Source organism: Enhydra lutris, unplaced genomic scaffold (genome assembly GCF_002288905.1).
Source record: "Enhydra lutris kenyoni isolate GAN:26980312 unplaced genomic scaffold, ASM228890v2 scaffoldscaffold94, whole genome shotgun sequence".
Taxonomy (NCBI): domain Eukaryota; kingdom Metazoa; phylum Chordata; class Mammalia; order Carnivora; family Mustelidae; genus Enhydra; species Enhydra lutris.
This window is the reverse complement of record NW_019154178.1, coordinates 1,233,966-1,249,577: the sequence shown is the minus strand read 5'-3', so window position 1 is coordinate 1,249,577 and position 15,612 is coordinate 1,233,966.

Genomic DNA, 15,612 nt, shown 5'->3' with positions numbered 1-15,612 from the left:
GAGGTGGAGGAGGTGGGGGAGGGGAGGGCCGCGGAGCCGGGCTGGCTCTGAGCGCCGGCCGCGACCAAGGTGCTCGGCGCCGCGACTTCGCTCTCTTGCGTCTCTGCAGGCGACCCCGTGGGCCTGTGCGGGGCGCTGGGTCTGTGTCCCCCGGCTCCGTGGCGTGCGGGAGAAGGGAACGAGCTGCACGTGCAGGTCTGCGAACGCGCGGTGCGGGGCCCGGTGGTGCTGCGCCGTGCGCGGGTCTGGCGGGCTGCAAGGTCGTCCACAGGCCGCGCACCTTTCCCGAGCCTGGCACGCCCAGGCTCGGGCGCCCGCGTGCCCACCCTCCTCCCACCCGCCTTTCCCGGACTCCGCTCGGCTGCCCTTCCCCACACGCGCTGTTTGTTTTTGTTGGGTTTGTCCCTGTTGTCTTTGTTCGGGAGATTGTGTCATCGCCTGGACGCCGGGAATAAAGCGCGACCCTGTGTGATCGAGTGTGTCACGCGTGCTGCTGGAGCTAAGGGCGCCTCTGCCCGTCATTAACAGCGCGAGCGAGGGACATTCGGGCTCCTGGGCCTTCTCTCTCGTTTCCAGTGCGCCAAAGGGCGCTAGTGACGTGCCTGAGTGTGCGCGCGCGTGTGCGCCGACACACGTGGGTACCGAGCGAAGGGGCTTTGAAAACGGAGTGTGAGAGTCCGGGCCTTCACCGAAGGTGACTAACTGGGACCACGCCTGTGCTCGTGTTAGTGAACGGCGTGTCTACACAGGGGAAACGTGCACCGGCCAGCGGGGCCTGTGGGGAGCGGCGGGGACTCGCACGGCGGCCCCCGGGCCGGGCGGCGGAGGCTCCGGGCCGGCGGGACCCTCCCCCTCGCCAGGCGCTCCCACCCGTTGGACTTGGCCTCCCCAAGCCCCGCTCCCCGCCGGGATCTGCTGGGGTCTGGAGCAGGGTCGGCGCGAGGGAGGACAGGTGTTGGCCGAGGCTCGCGTGTGCGTCTGGAGCGGGAGGCCCGAGGCCGTGTGCCTGCGTGCGTTCGGTGGCTCGTGTGTGTCACTGCGTGGCTGTCCGCGCGCCCGGCTGGCGTGGCGAGCGTGTGCGCCTTCCTGGCGGGCCCTTCCCCGCCGCTGCACCTCGCCGGAAGCTGCATACCCGGGGCTCCCGGCCGGCTCGGGCCCAGCTCCCTGCAGCCCAGGCCGTTTCATCCTCTTCTTTTACGGCCGGGCCTGGCGACAGCGCCTGTAATTACATGCGGCCGCGACGCCGCTGCCAGTCGGGCGCGGAGGTCCCTCGGGGGAGGAGCCCGGGGCGAGGATGGCCGGGGGCTGGCCTCCGAGGGCCGCGGGCGGCGGGAGGCGAGACCGGCCCCGCGGACTGTAAACATCTCCGAGCGTAACCGAGTGTCTGCGTCCCGCCTGGCTCCGCGCTGCCGTCTCCGCACCCGCCCCCCGTGGCGCGCCCCGCCCGGCGGTTGCAGACGTGCGGCGCGAGGCTCCCGCGGGTCCGAAGTCCAGCCGCCCACCACCCCAGGGCGACGCCTCGCGCGCGCCAGGCTCACCTGGGAGGACACCTGGGTGTGGGCTTCCTACGTACCCCTGGCGAGATCACCCGATCCCTGCTCGGGTGTCCGGGGATCGCCGCTCCGCGAGCGCAGGGTCTCTTAGTCCACCGCGGCGCCTGCCCGGCACCTGGCGCACGCGGTAGTTGGTCGGTCCGTGTTCGTGGAGGGAGGGAAATCCCTGCAGACAGAAGGGGCCCAGCTCCTGCGGGACTCACTGCTCTGAAAAGAAGCCGGGAGAGGGTTACGGAGGGGAGGGCTGGTGGCAGCTCTTCAGAGGGGGTGGCCCTGGGTTGCCCGCCGCCGCAGGAGACGGCTTGGGGCACATCCCCCGTTTCCCGACCGCCAGGCCTGGAGGCGGGAACGTGTGGGGTCCCTGGGCTGCGCCGCTCGGCCGGGCAGGTTTGGGCGCGCTCCTCCCAGCCCGGCGGGGCCCTGTCGGTTCCCGCTCTGCCTGCGTCTAGGGCTGGGGCAGGGCTGGGGCCAGTCGGGTGGGGAGGAGGTGGGGGCCTCTCCCAGCTTGGCGCTGTCCCCAGTTTTCTCGCTTGAGGCTTTGGTCCCTTTTTGGTCCCTTCGATCCCTGTATTCGTGCATCGGGGGTCGTTTGTCAGACTCGATGGGGCACCTCAGGTGCAGGTGTTAAGGGCACCGGGGGTAAAGGGGAGTCTAAGGTAAAATTCCTGCCCTTGGGAAGACCCCAGGCCAGTAGGGGACAGGAGAGACAGCCACTGGCTTGGGTGTTGTCCACCCCGCCCCTGGCTCGCCCTGCTGCGCCTAGAGCCTCAGCGACGCCTGCTGGACCTAGAGGAGGGCTGCAGGCACACCGGGAGGCAGAAGGAGACCTCACGGGGCACTTCCGGTCTGACGCTTGGCCACCCCCCTCCTTTCCCTTCCTGTCCCAGCCCCTGCCTGCCCAGGCGTCTCTTGTCTGGCTCTCGAAGCAGAAGCAGACGGCCTGTCCCTGCTGAGTGGTGCGCGGTAGTTCACTCTCAGCTCTGCTACCCCCAGGCAAACATCTGTGCTCAGTGACGGGACCTGTCTGAGGTGGCTGTCTGTCTGTCTGCCTGTCTGGGAAATTCCCTTGTGAGTCCTTCTTGGGAATTCCTGAGGTACAGGATTAGCCCTCTGAGTGCTCCGGGGCACGCCTGGCCTCTGCAGAGAGGGGGCTGTCCACCTGGGGGGGGCGGGGGCACTCCCTCCTGGAGGGCTCTTTCCAGTCTGGAATAGACAGAGCTGCTTGATTGCCCCTCCCTTGCTGAGTGCTCTGTGGTTTGAGGTGGGGAAGGCCAGAGCCACCTTGTCCCAGGGCGCCCTGAGGGCATCTCTGGGCAATGGGGTGAGGCGGGAGGCGGGACAGGCACTGTCAGGGTGAGTCCTGAGCCTGGAGCTCTGTCCCTGTTCTTCTGAAAAATAAAGGCTGTTTCCCACCTTATTCGTAATGTGTATATGTTTCTCAAAAGTTGGAAAAAAGAGAACAGGAGAGTGAGGGGCAGGGAAGGGCCGGTCACTGTTAGCATTTTGTTTCTTCCCGGCCAGCCCTTGCTTGAAACTTTGCTTGATTTTAGATAGTGTGATAAATATGACTCATTTCTATTGTTGCTTCTTTGTTTCCCTCTTAGCTTTGCAACAGAAGACAGTTTCCATGTTATAAACCCTTTGTAAACAATATTGTTAATGGCAACATAACATTTCATGAGGCTGGGGGAAATGAGGCTGCGTGGACATAAATCAGAGCCCCCCACACACTAGGGCTCTCCTCCGCTGCTGAGCACAGTTGATTGCCCCTTAGTTCTTAACAGGGGCGCCCAGGGCGGGGGCTCAGATGGTTGGGTCTGCCTTCTGCTCAGGTCATGATCTCCAGGTCCTGGGATCGAGTCCTGTGTCTGGCTCCCAGCTCAGCAGGGAGTCTGCTTCTCCCTCTGCCTCTACTTGTGCTCTCTCTCTCTCTCTCAAATGAATAAGTAAAATCTTAAAAAAAGAAAGAAAAGAACTTACAGATGACCCTGAGATTGACTCCAATTCAACAAGCGTTTATGGTGTGCCCACTCCAGACGGGGGCTCTGGGTGGGGCCCGGGGGCTTGATGGAGGACAACAGGTAAGCTCCCTGCTCTCGTGGAGCTTACATTTTACATGAAACCTGGACATCTGCTTTCTTAGATTTTGGAGGATCTCACAGATGTGAGAAAATGTTTTTGATGTTGCCAAACGGAAGTCAGATTCCTTTGACTACAGGTCCAGTTCTCTCACTGAGGGCCAAGGTGACCAGAACCTCATGGATCTGTCCCTCCCTCAAATCTGACTCCAGAGTTGGAGGGGGTGGGGCAGACTCAGAGAGGAGGGAGAGAAGTCGGAGGTCTTCCCCCGCCCCTGCCCACTGTGGTGTTGGGGGGGAGGCTGGGCAGGATGGGGAGTGGGAGGGAGATGGAACAGGAAGTGTTGAGGAGGATGGGACTGTGGTTTCTGCACAGAAAGCACCAGAAGGTGTTTTGCACTGCTGCCTTTTCCACCGAGAACTGACTAATCACTCACGTGGAACACTGTGCCAGGAGGCGCGCTGGGGGCTCTGAAGTACGTCTTTGCCCTCAAGGAATTGAGTCCTCCTGGCAAATACGTGGTTAGAATATAGGCTAAGAATGTAATAGAGACATAAGTGAGACAATAGGCTGTGGGCTCACAGAGGAAGGAATGTTTATTTGGGTGAGGAAGGCTTCATGGAGGAGGGGATATTTGAAATGGGTTTTGGAGGATAAGTAGGCCTTCAGATTCTGAGATGAGTGTGGGAGGGCTGGGAGTCTGTGCCCCATTCCTCTGGGGGAGCCACCAGTATAGAATGGGTCTGGGGGAGGAGATGAGAGCAGAAGGCGGTTGGCAAGGGTCATGTTGCCAATGGCCTTGAGCCCATGCTCAGGATCTCACACATTGTTCTGTAGCTCCCAGATCCTTGAGCAGGAAACGAGCAGACTGGTGTGTAGAAAAATCACTTGGGCAATTAGAATGTGGGTCAAGGAGGGAGCTCAGAGGTAGGGGGACTGGCCAGTTCCACTGGAGGGTAGGAGTGGGGTGGGGGAGGGGCAGAGCTCAGAGGGAGAAAGAGAAGCAGATTCCCCAGGGAGCAGAGAGCACCCCCCCCCCATGCAGGACTCCATCCCAGGACCCTGAGATCATGACCTGAGCCTGAGCCAAAGGCATATACTTCGCCAATCCCAGAAATAGTGGTTTAAACAAGAGGTTTTGTTTCCCGCCATGACAAAGCACTCTGGAAGCATCTGAAAGCTGCTCATTGGTGTCGTCAAGGAGCCAGTCCCTCCTGCCTGTCCCCTCTTTGCTGCCCTCACAATAGTGGTCAGAAGATGGTGGCTTCAGCCACAGAGCGACGTCCCTGCTATGGGAGCCGCAGGAGAAAGGGGTGGGAGCCGAAGGTCTTGTCCTTGTAAAGATCTCTTTTTATCTGGTAAGGAAATCTTTCCTAGCAGCTGCCTAGACAATCTACTCTCTGGGGAAAGACCTGGCCCAGTGTCCACGGCTACACCTGCATGTTGGAAGGAGAAGGGGCCACTTGGACTCAGCCTGGGGCCCACATCCCCCAGCTGGGACCTTCTCTGCTCCCTGGAGAAACTGAGTCTCTTAGCTGGGGAGAAGGGTGGGCACCGAGCTGCGCCCACTGGAGGTGGGTGGCATGTAAAGAGCCAGTGTGACTCCGGGGGCAGTGCCCCGGGGGGGCAGCCGGAGGTGGGCGCCTGGAGCTCAGGAGGGTGGGAAGCTCAGAGTACTTGGGGTCCGTGCCGAGCCTTGAGTCTCCAGGTGGGGAAGGAAAGCCCGCTGGATGGAGGGCTGGGAATTCCTTGGAGCTAAGGGGACCCCTCAAAAAAACACTTCTTTTCTTGCTTCTATTCGCTAGGACCTACACCCCCGCCTTACACACGCCTTCTAGAACAGATAGTACAGTTGTCCTTGAGAAGGTCAAGGAGTTAGTGACTTCTTTGCAGTCTTCCAAAGATACCTTCCTGCAAATAACTACGGAGGGAAGGGGCAGGTCATCACCAGGTTTCCCAAGACAACTGACTCATCGAGAGCCCAGGCTCCAGGGTACCGGTGACTGATGGGGAACAGCTAGACACCGGTTTTTGTTCTTGGGTTACTGGGAACACATGTGCTCTACCACCCTCAATAAACACCCCAGGTCTCAAGCAAAAATAAGGCTCGCTGTCCTCTCCTTTCCTTTCTGAGGCTCTCTTCCTATCTGCTCGGTCCGTGTCCTTGGTGACCTCTGCTGGCTTCTCCTCATGGCTCCGGTTTGGTTTCCATTCAGCATGAAGCCAAGGGGCCTCTCGCTGGGTCCCGTGTCCGCAGACCCAGTCGGCCCGCGTCGTCTGCCCGTTGCTCCCCCCGTTTCAGCTCCCAGCTCCAGGTCTCCCTGGGGGGAAAAGCCTATGAAAGCAGGCAGGAGAAAGGCCACTCTCAGTGCTGCCTGTAAACCTCTTTTCCACCACTGGCTAGAATCTTCCCGGTGACATGGTATAAGACCAAGAGTTTAGATACTTATTTCAGAAGTATTCCCTTTTTTTTTTTTTAATTTTTTTTTTTAATTTATTTGACAGAGAATACAAGTAGACAGAGAGGCAGGCAGAGAGAGGAAGGAAAGCAGGCTCTCTGCTCAGCGGGGAGCCTGCTCCCCACCCCACCACCTCTCTGCCTACTTGTGATCTCGCTCTCTGTCAAATAAATAAATAAAATCTTTAAAAAAATTTTTTTTATTTTAAAAGATTTTATTTGTTTATTTGACAGATACCACAAGTAGGCAGAGAGATGGGATCATGACCTGAGCCGAAGGCAGAGGCTTTAACCCACTGAACCACCCAGGCGCCCCTATAACCTTTTTTTCTGATGACGGAAGGAGTATGTGATCCATGCAGAACACGCGGTGAAGAGGAGAATGTCACGCACAGAAGCGGCAGAAATCCCAGGACTCCCCGTCCTGACCCCCGGGCCCTCCTCGAGGCTCTGGAGGGTGTATGGTGACCATCTTGGCGAGGCCCCGGTTTAGTGCCCACGTGAGGGCCGGCTTGGAACCCCTCACATTTGTGTAACACTTTACGACCTCCCAGCATGTTCAGCTGCGCATTTTATCGCGTACTATTTCATCTTTACAGACTCTCACACATTGCGAGGTGGGCAAAGGCAGGAACTGGACCCCCCTGCCCCTAACTAGGCCAGGAAACAGAGGCTGGAGGGCGGAGGTCTCCAGAATTCAGATGGCTGCTGTGTGTGGGGCTTGGATCTGGGCTGCGCTCCTCCGTGCACACGGCCGCCTTACTGGCCTGGGTGGACAGCAGAGGCCTGGGCCTGAGGCCGGCTGATCAGCTGTGGGCAGACGGGCGCTGCTGGGGGGTGGGGGAGGAGGGAGTGTTTATAGACCATGGGAGGGAGGGGGAGAAGGGGGACACGGAGGCAGGAGGTTCTGGAAGGGACCGGAGGGGGTGTGTGGGACGGGTCAATGAGGTGCAGACCTCCAGGGCTTCCGCCCACCCTGGCCTGTTCCTGCAGCCAGTAGGTATCCTCCGGGAGCTCAGGACGCCCTTCAGGAGCGTTTATTGAGGTCGGTTCGCGCATCAGGCACTGTGCAGGGCAAGCCAGATGAGGTGCACCGGGAGCAGGGAGGGAGCTAACAGAGGTGGTTGTGCCCCCACAGAGGGGACTCCAGAAAACCCGTTACCCTCTCTGAGCCCGCAGTGACTGTCCCGGGAGCCCCAGGAGTGCCAGCGTTGCTTCCACTGGGCGGAACCGGATAAACGTGGCCACCCAGAGCCCTGAGGTTCAGTGGGGGTAGAGCTGGGGGGCCAGGAAGGACTTGGGCGGGGTCTGTCCCTCAGAGCCTACTCTTCTCCCCTGGGTTCCTAACTGCCCCCAGCTCCTCCCTCACCCCCTACCCTGGTCTTGGCGCCATCACTAGCCCAGGGGTCTTGGGAAGCTGGGTCTGACCCAGGCGTGGGGGTGGGGTGGCGGTGAAGAGGAGGTGGGAGAGGGGTGCACACGTGTGGAAGGAGGGGCAGGAGTGTACAAACAGCTGGAGGGCAAGGCGGGTGTGCGGAGTGTGTGGGACTCCGCTGGAAAAGCTCCTCTCGGGCACGAGTCCCATGTCCTGTCCCCGTGTCCTGGAGGGAGAATGGATTTGGATGGGCCAAGGCCATTCAGATTGGGCCTCAGAGACAAACCAAGTGGGCTGTGTGTCACTGGGGAACCATCAGATGTGGGAAGGCAGAGTGCGAGAGAAGCTTTGGCGACTCCAGTGTGGACGGTGGGCAAGGTGGCCCGGACGGTGGGCAGGGTGGCCCGGACGGTGGGCAGGGTGGCCCGGGAGTCATAGCCTGCATCACAGAACCTTCCGGGCCCCAGGCTCCTCAGAAGCACTCAATGTACATGAGGGTCCTCATCGGCACAGCCACCGTCCAGGACAGGCAGTTCCAGTGGCCTCGTTTCACAGATGGGCAAACTCCAAGTACAGAGATGTTCCTAATTTCCCTGAGGCTACACAGCTGGTCAGTGGTGACGCCAGCTTCGGAAACAAGGTGGCCTGGCAGCCCATCGGGGCACTGCACTGGCCAGCGGTCTGCCAGCCGCTCCTGGAAAGGGGCAGTGAGAACGGGCCTCAGTGCAGGCCCCTGGGGACACGGAGATGGAAGGCCATCCTAGAAATCACCTCTACAGGTGCAGCAACGGTTCGAATGTGGGGTGCGGCGGGGCTGTCCCTTCAGCCTTAGAAGCCCGGGCAGGAGCGAGAGTTGCGGAAGCCTACAGATAAAGTTCTCCCTTCCCCAGGCATTTCCCGCCGCAGCTCGGAGCACAGCCAGTGAGGTGCTCCCCTGGGGCTCCTAAGGCACAAGAGGGATTCAGAGACGGGGGGCACTCCAGTGCTCATTTCCTACCAGGATGATCCCGTGGTCTTGGCTCTAGCTCTGTGGCCCATGCACCTGATCCCTGCTTGTCCCCCTGTTCCCGGCCTTTCCACCTATTATGAGAAATACTGAATTTCCTTCCAATAAACCCTTTTCTGTTTCAAGTGGCTCAGAGTCAGTTTCTGTCGCTGGAGGCCAGGGACTCGCCAGCAGAGGGGTCAGTGACGGTGGGAAGGTCCAGACCCAGGAGGCTGGAAGTGTCAGTTGCAGACGTGTCCCCAGGGAAGGACAGGAGCTCTCCTTGAGCAGGTTAAGGTTAGTTGTGAAGTGCTCAGGGAATGGGTTGAGATGTTGCATATTTGGGACTGGGCCTGGGATAGTGCTCTGAGCGAGCAGCGGGCAGATGGAGCAGGGAAAGGGGTTTGAGGCCCTGGAACCCATGTGAGAGACGGCGGCTTGCAACCAGTGCCCGCGAGGACCAGGCAGGGATCGGAAGAGGAATCTGGATGGAGAAATGTGGGCCCAGATGTAGATAAAGAGGCAAGAGCTGGTGCAGGGAGCGTGGAGATGCATAGGGGGCCTGAGGAAGTTGGTCCCAGGAGGAAAGTGTGAGGGTGGGGTGTAGGGTAGAGGCTGGGAGTCCAGGTTGGTTAGGGGCACAGCTGGGTTTCAGAGTGGAGGTGGGACGGGGCTGGGAGGGAGGGGTTGGCAGGAGGCACCTGTTCCCGGATCAGCTGCTCCCAGGCCTCCCCCCGGCTGGAGAAGGGGCTTTGCTTCACTAGGTCACTGCCTGGGATGTGACCCTGGGCAAAGCACATTGGGCTTCGGTTTTCTCCTTTATGACACCTCCAGAGGATCACGGTCGGCGGTGAGCAAGACGATGCAGGCGCGGCATTCAGAAAGCAGGTGGGTCCGCAGTGTGAGAAGACCATGGGGTTAGCGATTATGATAGGAATTCTGGGGGCTTTTATTGCACAGTGACAGTCACGGATTCCAGTCCCAGGCTCCTGCTCTCATTTCCTGACCCAGGACCTCATGCTACTGCTACACCCCTGCCAAGTCCCCCTCAAACATTGCTGATGGTTCCCCCGGGCAGGTCACATGGGCTCCTCTGGGGTCCCAGCTATTGCTGCCTGCCAGGTGGGGAGCGGGCAGCAGGGAGCTCCCTGTTCTCTCCCCTGTTGCCGCTGCGGGGTCCTCTGGCGGGTCTGGGCTGCACACAGCTGCTCTGCGGCTGGACCGACGATGGGCTTGCACCTCAGTTGCCGAGCTGTCCCACCAGGTCTTCCGGTCCTCTCTCGGGTGAGGGCTTTGCCGTGGAGCCCTGGGGGAGCTCCCTCAGCCCCTCCAGCAAGGACTCTCCTGTGAGGAGGGGTCCCCTCCTGGCTGCTTGGAGATTTCCCACCCTGGCACACACTTGCCCAACAGGACTGTGTCCTGCCACAGTCTGTCCTGGGACAGTGGCCCAGCCAAGGCTCTTGGCAGAAAGCATGAGGCTGGCCCTGCCCCAGGTGCGGTTGGCCAAGGGCACAACCAGGGCAGGGGGCGGAGCCAAGAGCACCAGGTGGGGGACAGGTCACCTGCCCATACTCTATCACAAAGGCCCAGAATGGCCGTGAGGCCCCAAGGCCCTTGTCATTACTGATCTGCCTTCTGTCCCCACCCTGTAGGAGGCTGAGGACATTCCCGAGACCTCCCCCTGCTGGGCCCGCTCCTCCCCAGGGGCCTGTGTTCGCACAACTCTCTTGATGTAGAGGGCAGCTGCACAACGCCATGGGTCAGTGGATGAACCTGGGTGCCCTGCGGGGGTCGGAGGAGGCGAGGGCTGGCAGGCAGTAGTGTCTGACCCTACTGCGGACCCCTGTGCCCTTCTAGAACAGGCAAATCGAATGGACGGTGACCGGTAGCAGTTGAGCGGTTGACTGGGAGAGGGGGTGGGCGTCGGGAGGGGCTGGGGGTCCGACTGGAAGGCGGAGGCAGCTCTCTTGGGAGATGGAAATGTCTTCATCTTCACGGGGTGGTGGGTGTCGTGTGAATACACTTGCTGAGGGTCATGAGCACCCACATGCTTGGAAACGTGTCAATACGGGGCGCCTGAGGGGCTCTGTTGGTGAAGCGTCTCCCTTCAGCTCAGGTCACGATCTCAGGGTCCTGGGACTGAGTCCCACGTCGGGCCCCCTGCTCGGCAGGGAGTCTGCTTCTCCCTCTCCCTCTGCTGCTCCCCCTGCTTGTGCTCTCTCACTCTCAAATAAAATAAAATAAAATAAAATGTGTGAATAGTACCACACGCAAGTTCCACTTCACTGAAGGTGACAGAAAACAAAGAACACCACCGCCACAGCCCTGGGCGCCTGGAGACTCATGTTTGTGAGTGGAGGAGAGGCTGGCGAGAAGCAAACCGCTGTGGACGGGGCTGGAGTCCTGAGAAGGGCCCCTCTCCCCCGGCTCCCTCCGGGTGGGCGCCCCCAGCCCCTGCTGGGAGGAGAGGGGCCCTTTCTCTCTGCCCACAGCCGCCCTGACTCTAGGGACCACCGGCCTCCGACCAGGAGGCTCTTGGCTTTGAGGAGCTCCCGCTCGCAGCTGCCCAGAGCCAGCTAGAGTCTGTCCTCTTCCGCCCTCACTAGAGCACCTATAATATGACCTAGAGGGCCAGTGACTGTAGAAGACTCAGATGAAATGAAAATAAATAAATAAATAAATAAATACACACACACACCCCCAACTCACCCCAAGCCTCACACCGAAAAACCAGCCAAGCTGGGTGGGATGTAGAGCGGGTGATATTTATATAAGGGGCTTGGTTCCTCCCTCGGGCAAGTAAAGCAAGTTGTAAAATTTGAAGGCACATTTTAAAATTGTTTAAAATCCTCCAAATGTGTTTCCTGTCTGGCACTGTGTATGGGGAGCTGGGAACACGCGCGTGTGTGGCCCGGAGCTCGGGTTAACGAGGGAGTTTGGAGGTGGTGATGTGGAGGGGCTGGCGGGCACCAGGGCGGAGAGAAGGAGCCCGTTGTTGATCAGGGTGTGTGTTCTTAGTGTTGGAATGTGCGGGAAGGGCCTCAGGACTGGGGAGGGTGGTTTCTTCTGGGAAATTAGCACCTTTTTAAAAATGACTATACTTATAAATCATTAGTTAAAGGCCTGTTAGGGCAATAATGCAGGTGTGTGATTTTTACTTCTGAAGCCAGTGGGCGTGATAGGATTTGACAAGACGTCATCGTTAGAAAGCAGCGGCTACATTTGGATGCACTAGATGATGAGGTGGATCACGTCCCTCCCCCACCACCTTCCTGGCTTCTTCCTTCCTTCTGGGCCTTCACCATGCATCTGTCCCTCCCTCTTCTGGGGCCCCGCGACATTCTGTATTTTACAAAGTTTACTTGGTCCCTTCCCTTTCGAAGTTCCGCTGAATGTGTCTGAGTTTGTGTGGGCTCCTGGAGCACGCGCTTTGGGGACCAGAGCCTGGTGCCGGCGTCAGCGCCACCTCGACTGCTCTGTGCTCAGAGCGGGCTCCTGCTCAGCTTCGTGGGACTAAACCAGTGGGCTTTCTAAGAGGACGACTGTGCAGACAATCCCGAGTGAGCAGGAAGCCCCCGCACCGGCTCAGTGCACTGGCGCACACCTAACCTGGGAGGTCCTCACACTTCAGAATTTTATTTCATTGTCCGAAGCCTCGCTGGAAGGTACCTATCATTGTGCTGAATTTAGAATTAGTGGACTTCGAGATGTAATCTGAAGAAAATGTAGTTTTATTTTATTATAGTTTTGACCTCTGTAGTTCTAATGTCTCTCTTGTTAGGAACTCCTCTGTTGGGGGACAGCACTCGTGGGGGGCAAGATGACCTATGGTGAGTCTGTCTTCGTTAGGACTTCGGCTGCTGCCTGACGGCGGAGGATGGAACGTTCTGGCTTCGGAGCACTATTCTTTGGGGGATGGATCTCGTGGAACCCAAAACCGAGCGCGGAAGGAACATTCGCAGGACCTCAAGCTGCAGCCTGGCCAGGCGCCGAGGTTGAAGGCAGCGGCGATCTGGACGTCTAGGTTTGTTCCGCTCCCCGGAAGGAAGGACAACAACGACAGTTGTTAGCTCCCTGGCGTGCAGTGGTGAGGCCGCCTTGGGGCAGAGCTGGGGCGGAGGCCTGGCGTGGACCTTTACAGGGCGGCGGTCCTCATGCCCTTTGCCTGGCTTCCCGGCTGCCCTGGGGAAGGCCTGGCGCCTGGGAAGAAACAGGGGCTGAGGAGCCAGGAGGGCTGGGAGCGGAAATGCTAAGGAGCGGCGCTCTGGAGTCCCCGTGTTCTCACCTGCGAGGAGTGAGGAAGATGTTTTAGTAGAAGGCCGGGCGGCTGTAAGTGCGCGTGCGGGCAGGTGTAAAGGGCACGTGCGCGGGCAGCTGTAAAGGGCGCATGCGCGAGCGGGCGTAAAGGGCGCATGTGTGGCAGGTGTAAAGGGCGCATGCGTGGCAGGTGTAAAGGGCACGTGCGCGGGCAGGTGTAAAGGGCGCATGCGCCTTGCCCCCCAACCCCACCTGGCAGGCCCCCTCGTTCCCGCGCCTGCCCGCGCATGGAGGCTGCACTCCCCTCCCGCTGAGGCTTAGGACTTCGCGGATGAGCTCGGGGCACACCCAGTGACACTGCGCCTCGGACAAGCAGTGATGACGCGCTCAGTGCGGGTACGTCCGCCGCGACACACGGCAGGTTCCCGTCCGCTGGGACTGCGGTCCTCGGCTGCGGAGTCCCACCCTGCGCGGGCCTCGCCGGCGGACGGGGGTGGCTCTGCTCTCCGGCCCCCGCGGCCCTTCAGGACCCGGGACCCCGCCTGTCGGCCTCGGCGCGGAGTGACCCGGGCCCCGGGGAGCTGCTGGGCGGAGCGGTCGTGCACAGCCCTGCACCGAACCCCCCAGGAGCCCTGGACCCGGGAATCGCGTCCTCATGGGGACCCGGGGCTGGTCAGTGCCCCCCAGCTGGCAGCCGGGAGCACCAGGCTTCGGGCCACCGCCGCCGCGGCTCCCCGTGGGCAGTTTCGGTCAGGGCCCGGCTGACTGTGGCATTTGCTCACGTTTTTGTTAAGAGAGAGATGTTCTTTTCCTAAGATTTTATTTGTTTGAGAGAGAGAGAGAGCAAGCAGGAGCAGAGGGAGAGGGGGAAGCAGCCCCCCGCCCCCACTCCGCTGAACAGGGAGCCTCCCGCAGGACTGGATCCCAGGACCCTGAGATCATGACCTGAGCCGCAGGACGGAGCACACAGGCGCCCCAAGAAGAGTGATGTTTGGAAGGAGTAGTATAGGATTGATTTGGGGCTGAGTTTCGTTTCCTGAGCCCTAGACGACATGGCAAAGACTGGTGCTTTGGGACCAGAACAGTGAAGTTTCTAAACTAGAAACGTCTAAAACGCTGTTTGCTTTAATGTGTGGATATTTCTGGCACTGCTGTTGGAAGTGTTGTGAAACTCGTCCCTGAGCAAAGTCCTCTCTGACGCGGCCTGAGAGAGGGTGTGGGACACCCAGGTGGACGTGGCCCGAGGCAGGGAGCTGGGGCCGCCTGGACTTTGGTCTTCCCAGCGTTTGAGTTTGCGAAGCACCTGAAGGAAGCCGTAGCCCTTTTTCGGGGAAGGTGTCAGTCACTAAGCAGTGGTATCTGATAGGTCGTCTCCGGGGCTGTTCCTCAGGCAGACACCGTGGCTCCAGGCCTGGTGGGGGATGGGGTCACGGCCACCAAGTAGATATGGAGCCTGGCTCTAGTCTGGGCCTCAGCGGCCAGGTGCCTCCTCGTTTGAGCTGGGAAGTTTGACAAATGCGCTCTGGGCGGAGCACATGGGTTCCCAGGGCAGAGGGGGACTAATGAGCCGGAAGCCTCAAGCTGTCTGTCTGTCTGAGCTATGGGGTGGGCCTCTAGCCCTGAGAGGCTAGCTGCCTCTTTTTTTCTTAGCCCCCGTTTTCTACTTTTATCCCCATCTGAATTTCTATGTGTTCTGGGGACTTGGTTTTGTTTTGTTTTGTTTTTAAGATTTTATTTATTTGACAGAGAAAGATCACAAGTAGGCAGAGAGGTGGGGGTGGGGGGGGGAGGAAGCAGGCTCCCCACTGAGCAGAGAGCCCAATGTGGGGCTCCATCCCAGGACCTTGAGATCATGACCTGAGCCGAAGGCACAGGCTTAACCCACTGAGCCACCCAGGTGCCCCAGAACTTGGGTTTAGAAGGACGTGGGAGAGGAAGAGAGAACCAGGCTCTTCGTTCAGGAACTGAGGACTGGGGGGTCCCCTCCACCCTGGAGGGACCGCGGAAGGGGCTTGGGAGCCTTTCCCGGCTTGAAACCCAGTAGGCGGGAGAGCTGGGACTTGCAGTCGGGCTGTTCGACTTTGACCCTCAGCTCTTCCCACGGAGACACTCAGACCCTGTCCTTCAGGGGACTTGGGGGAATGGAAGGGGTGAATCGTACATACCTGTTTCTCCAAACCGCAGTACAATTAGTGAGAATCGTGGTGTGATAGTAGCGTGGCTTCCCCAGGACATGAGGAGGGAACACATCAATAGAGGGGGGAGTGGGGCTCATCCCTGGAAGAGGAAGCGGCTCGAAGGTGGGCGCCTGTGAGGCGAGTGCGCTCCGCGTCCCAGGGTGCTCTCAGCCTTCAGAAGCATGAAGCACCCCCATGCTGGTGGTAACCCAGGGGTGAAATGGGGAGGGCTTGGGAAAGGGCAGCGTAGGGCAGAAAAGCCCCCAGATCTTTCCTGCACCCCTGCAAACCTCCCCCCAGAGGAGGCCTCCCCCCGCCCTGAGGCCCTGAGCCACTGAGAGGTCACAGCAGGCTCCCTGCTGTATACACCGTCTCTAAGCTGAGGAATTTGTATCTAGCCTGTAGGTTACTGGTCCACCAGGATGTCCGGCCAGCGCCCTGCATGTCACGGGCCCAGCGCCCTGTTCATTTCCACCCTGAGCTTCCACCCTGCCTCCCACCTGGGAGATGGCATGGCCGAATTCCCCAAACCCACAGGAAACAGCACAGGAGCCATCCTTGACCTCCTCTTCCTCACCGGCCGCCCAATCCTCTGCAAATCGTGTCAGATCTACCTTCCTGCAGGTTCTGAACACGCCCCAGCTCTACCCTGCAGGCTCCCGGCCCCGCTCTCGCCCCTGGTCCCATTCTGTACACAACAGCCCAGAGAGACTTTTTTTTTTTTTTAA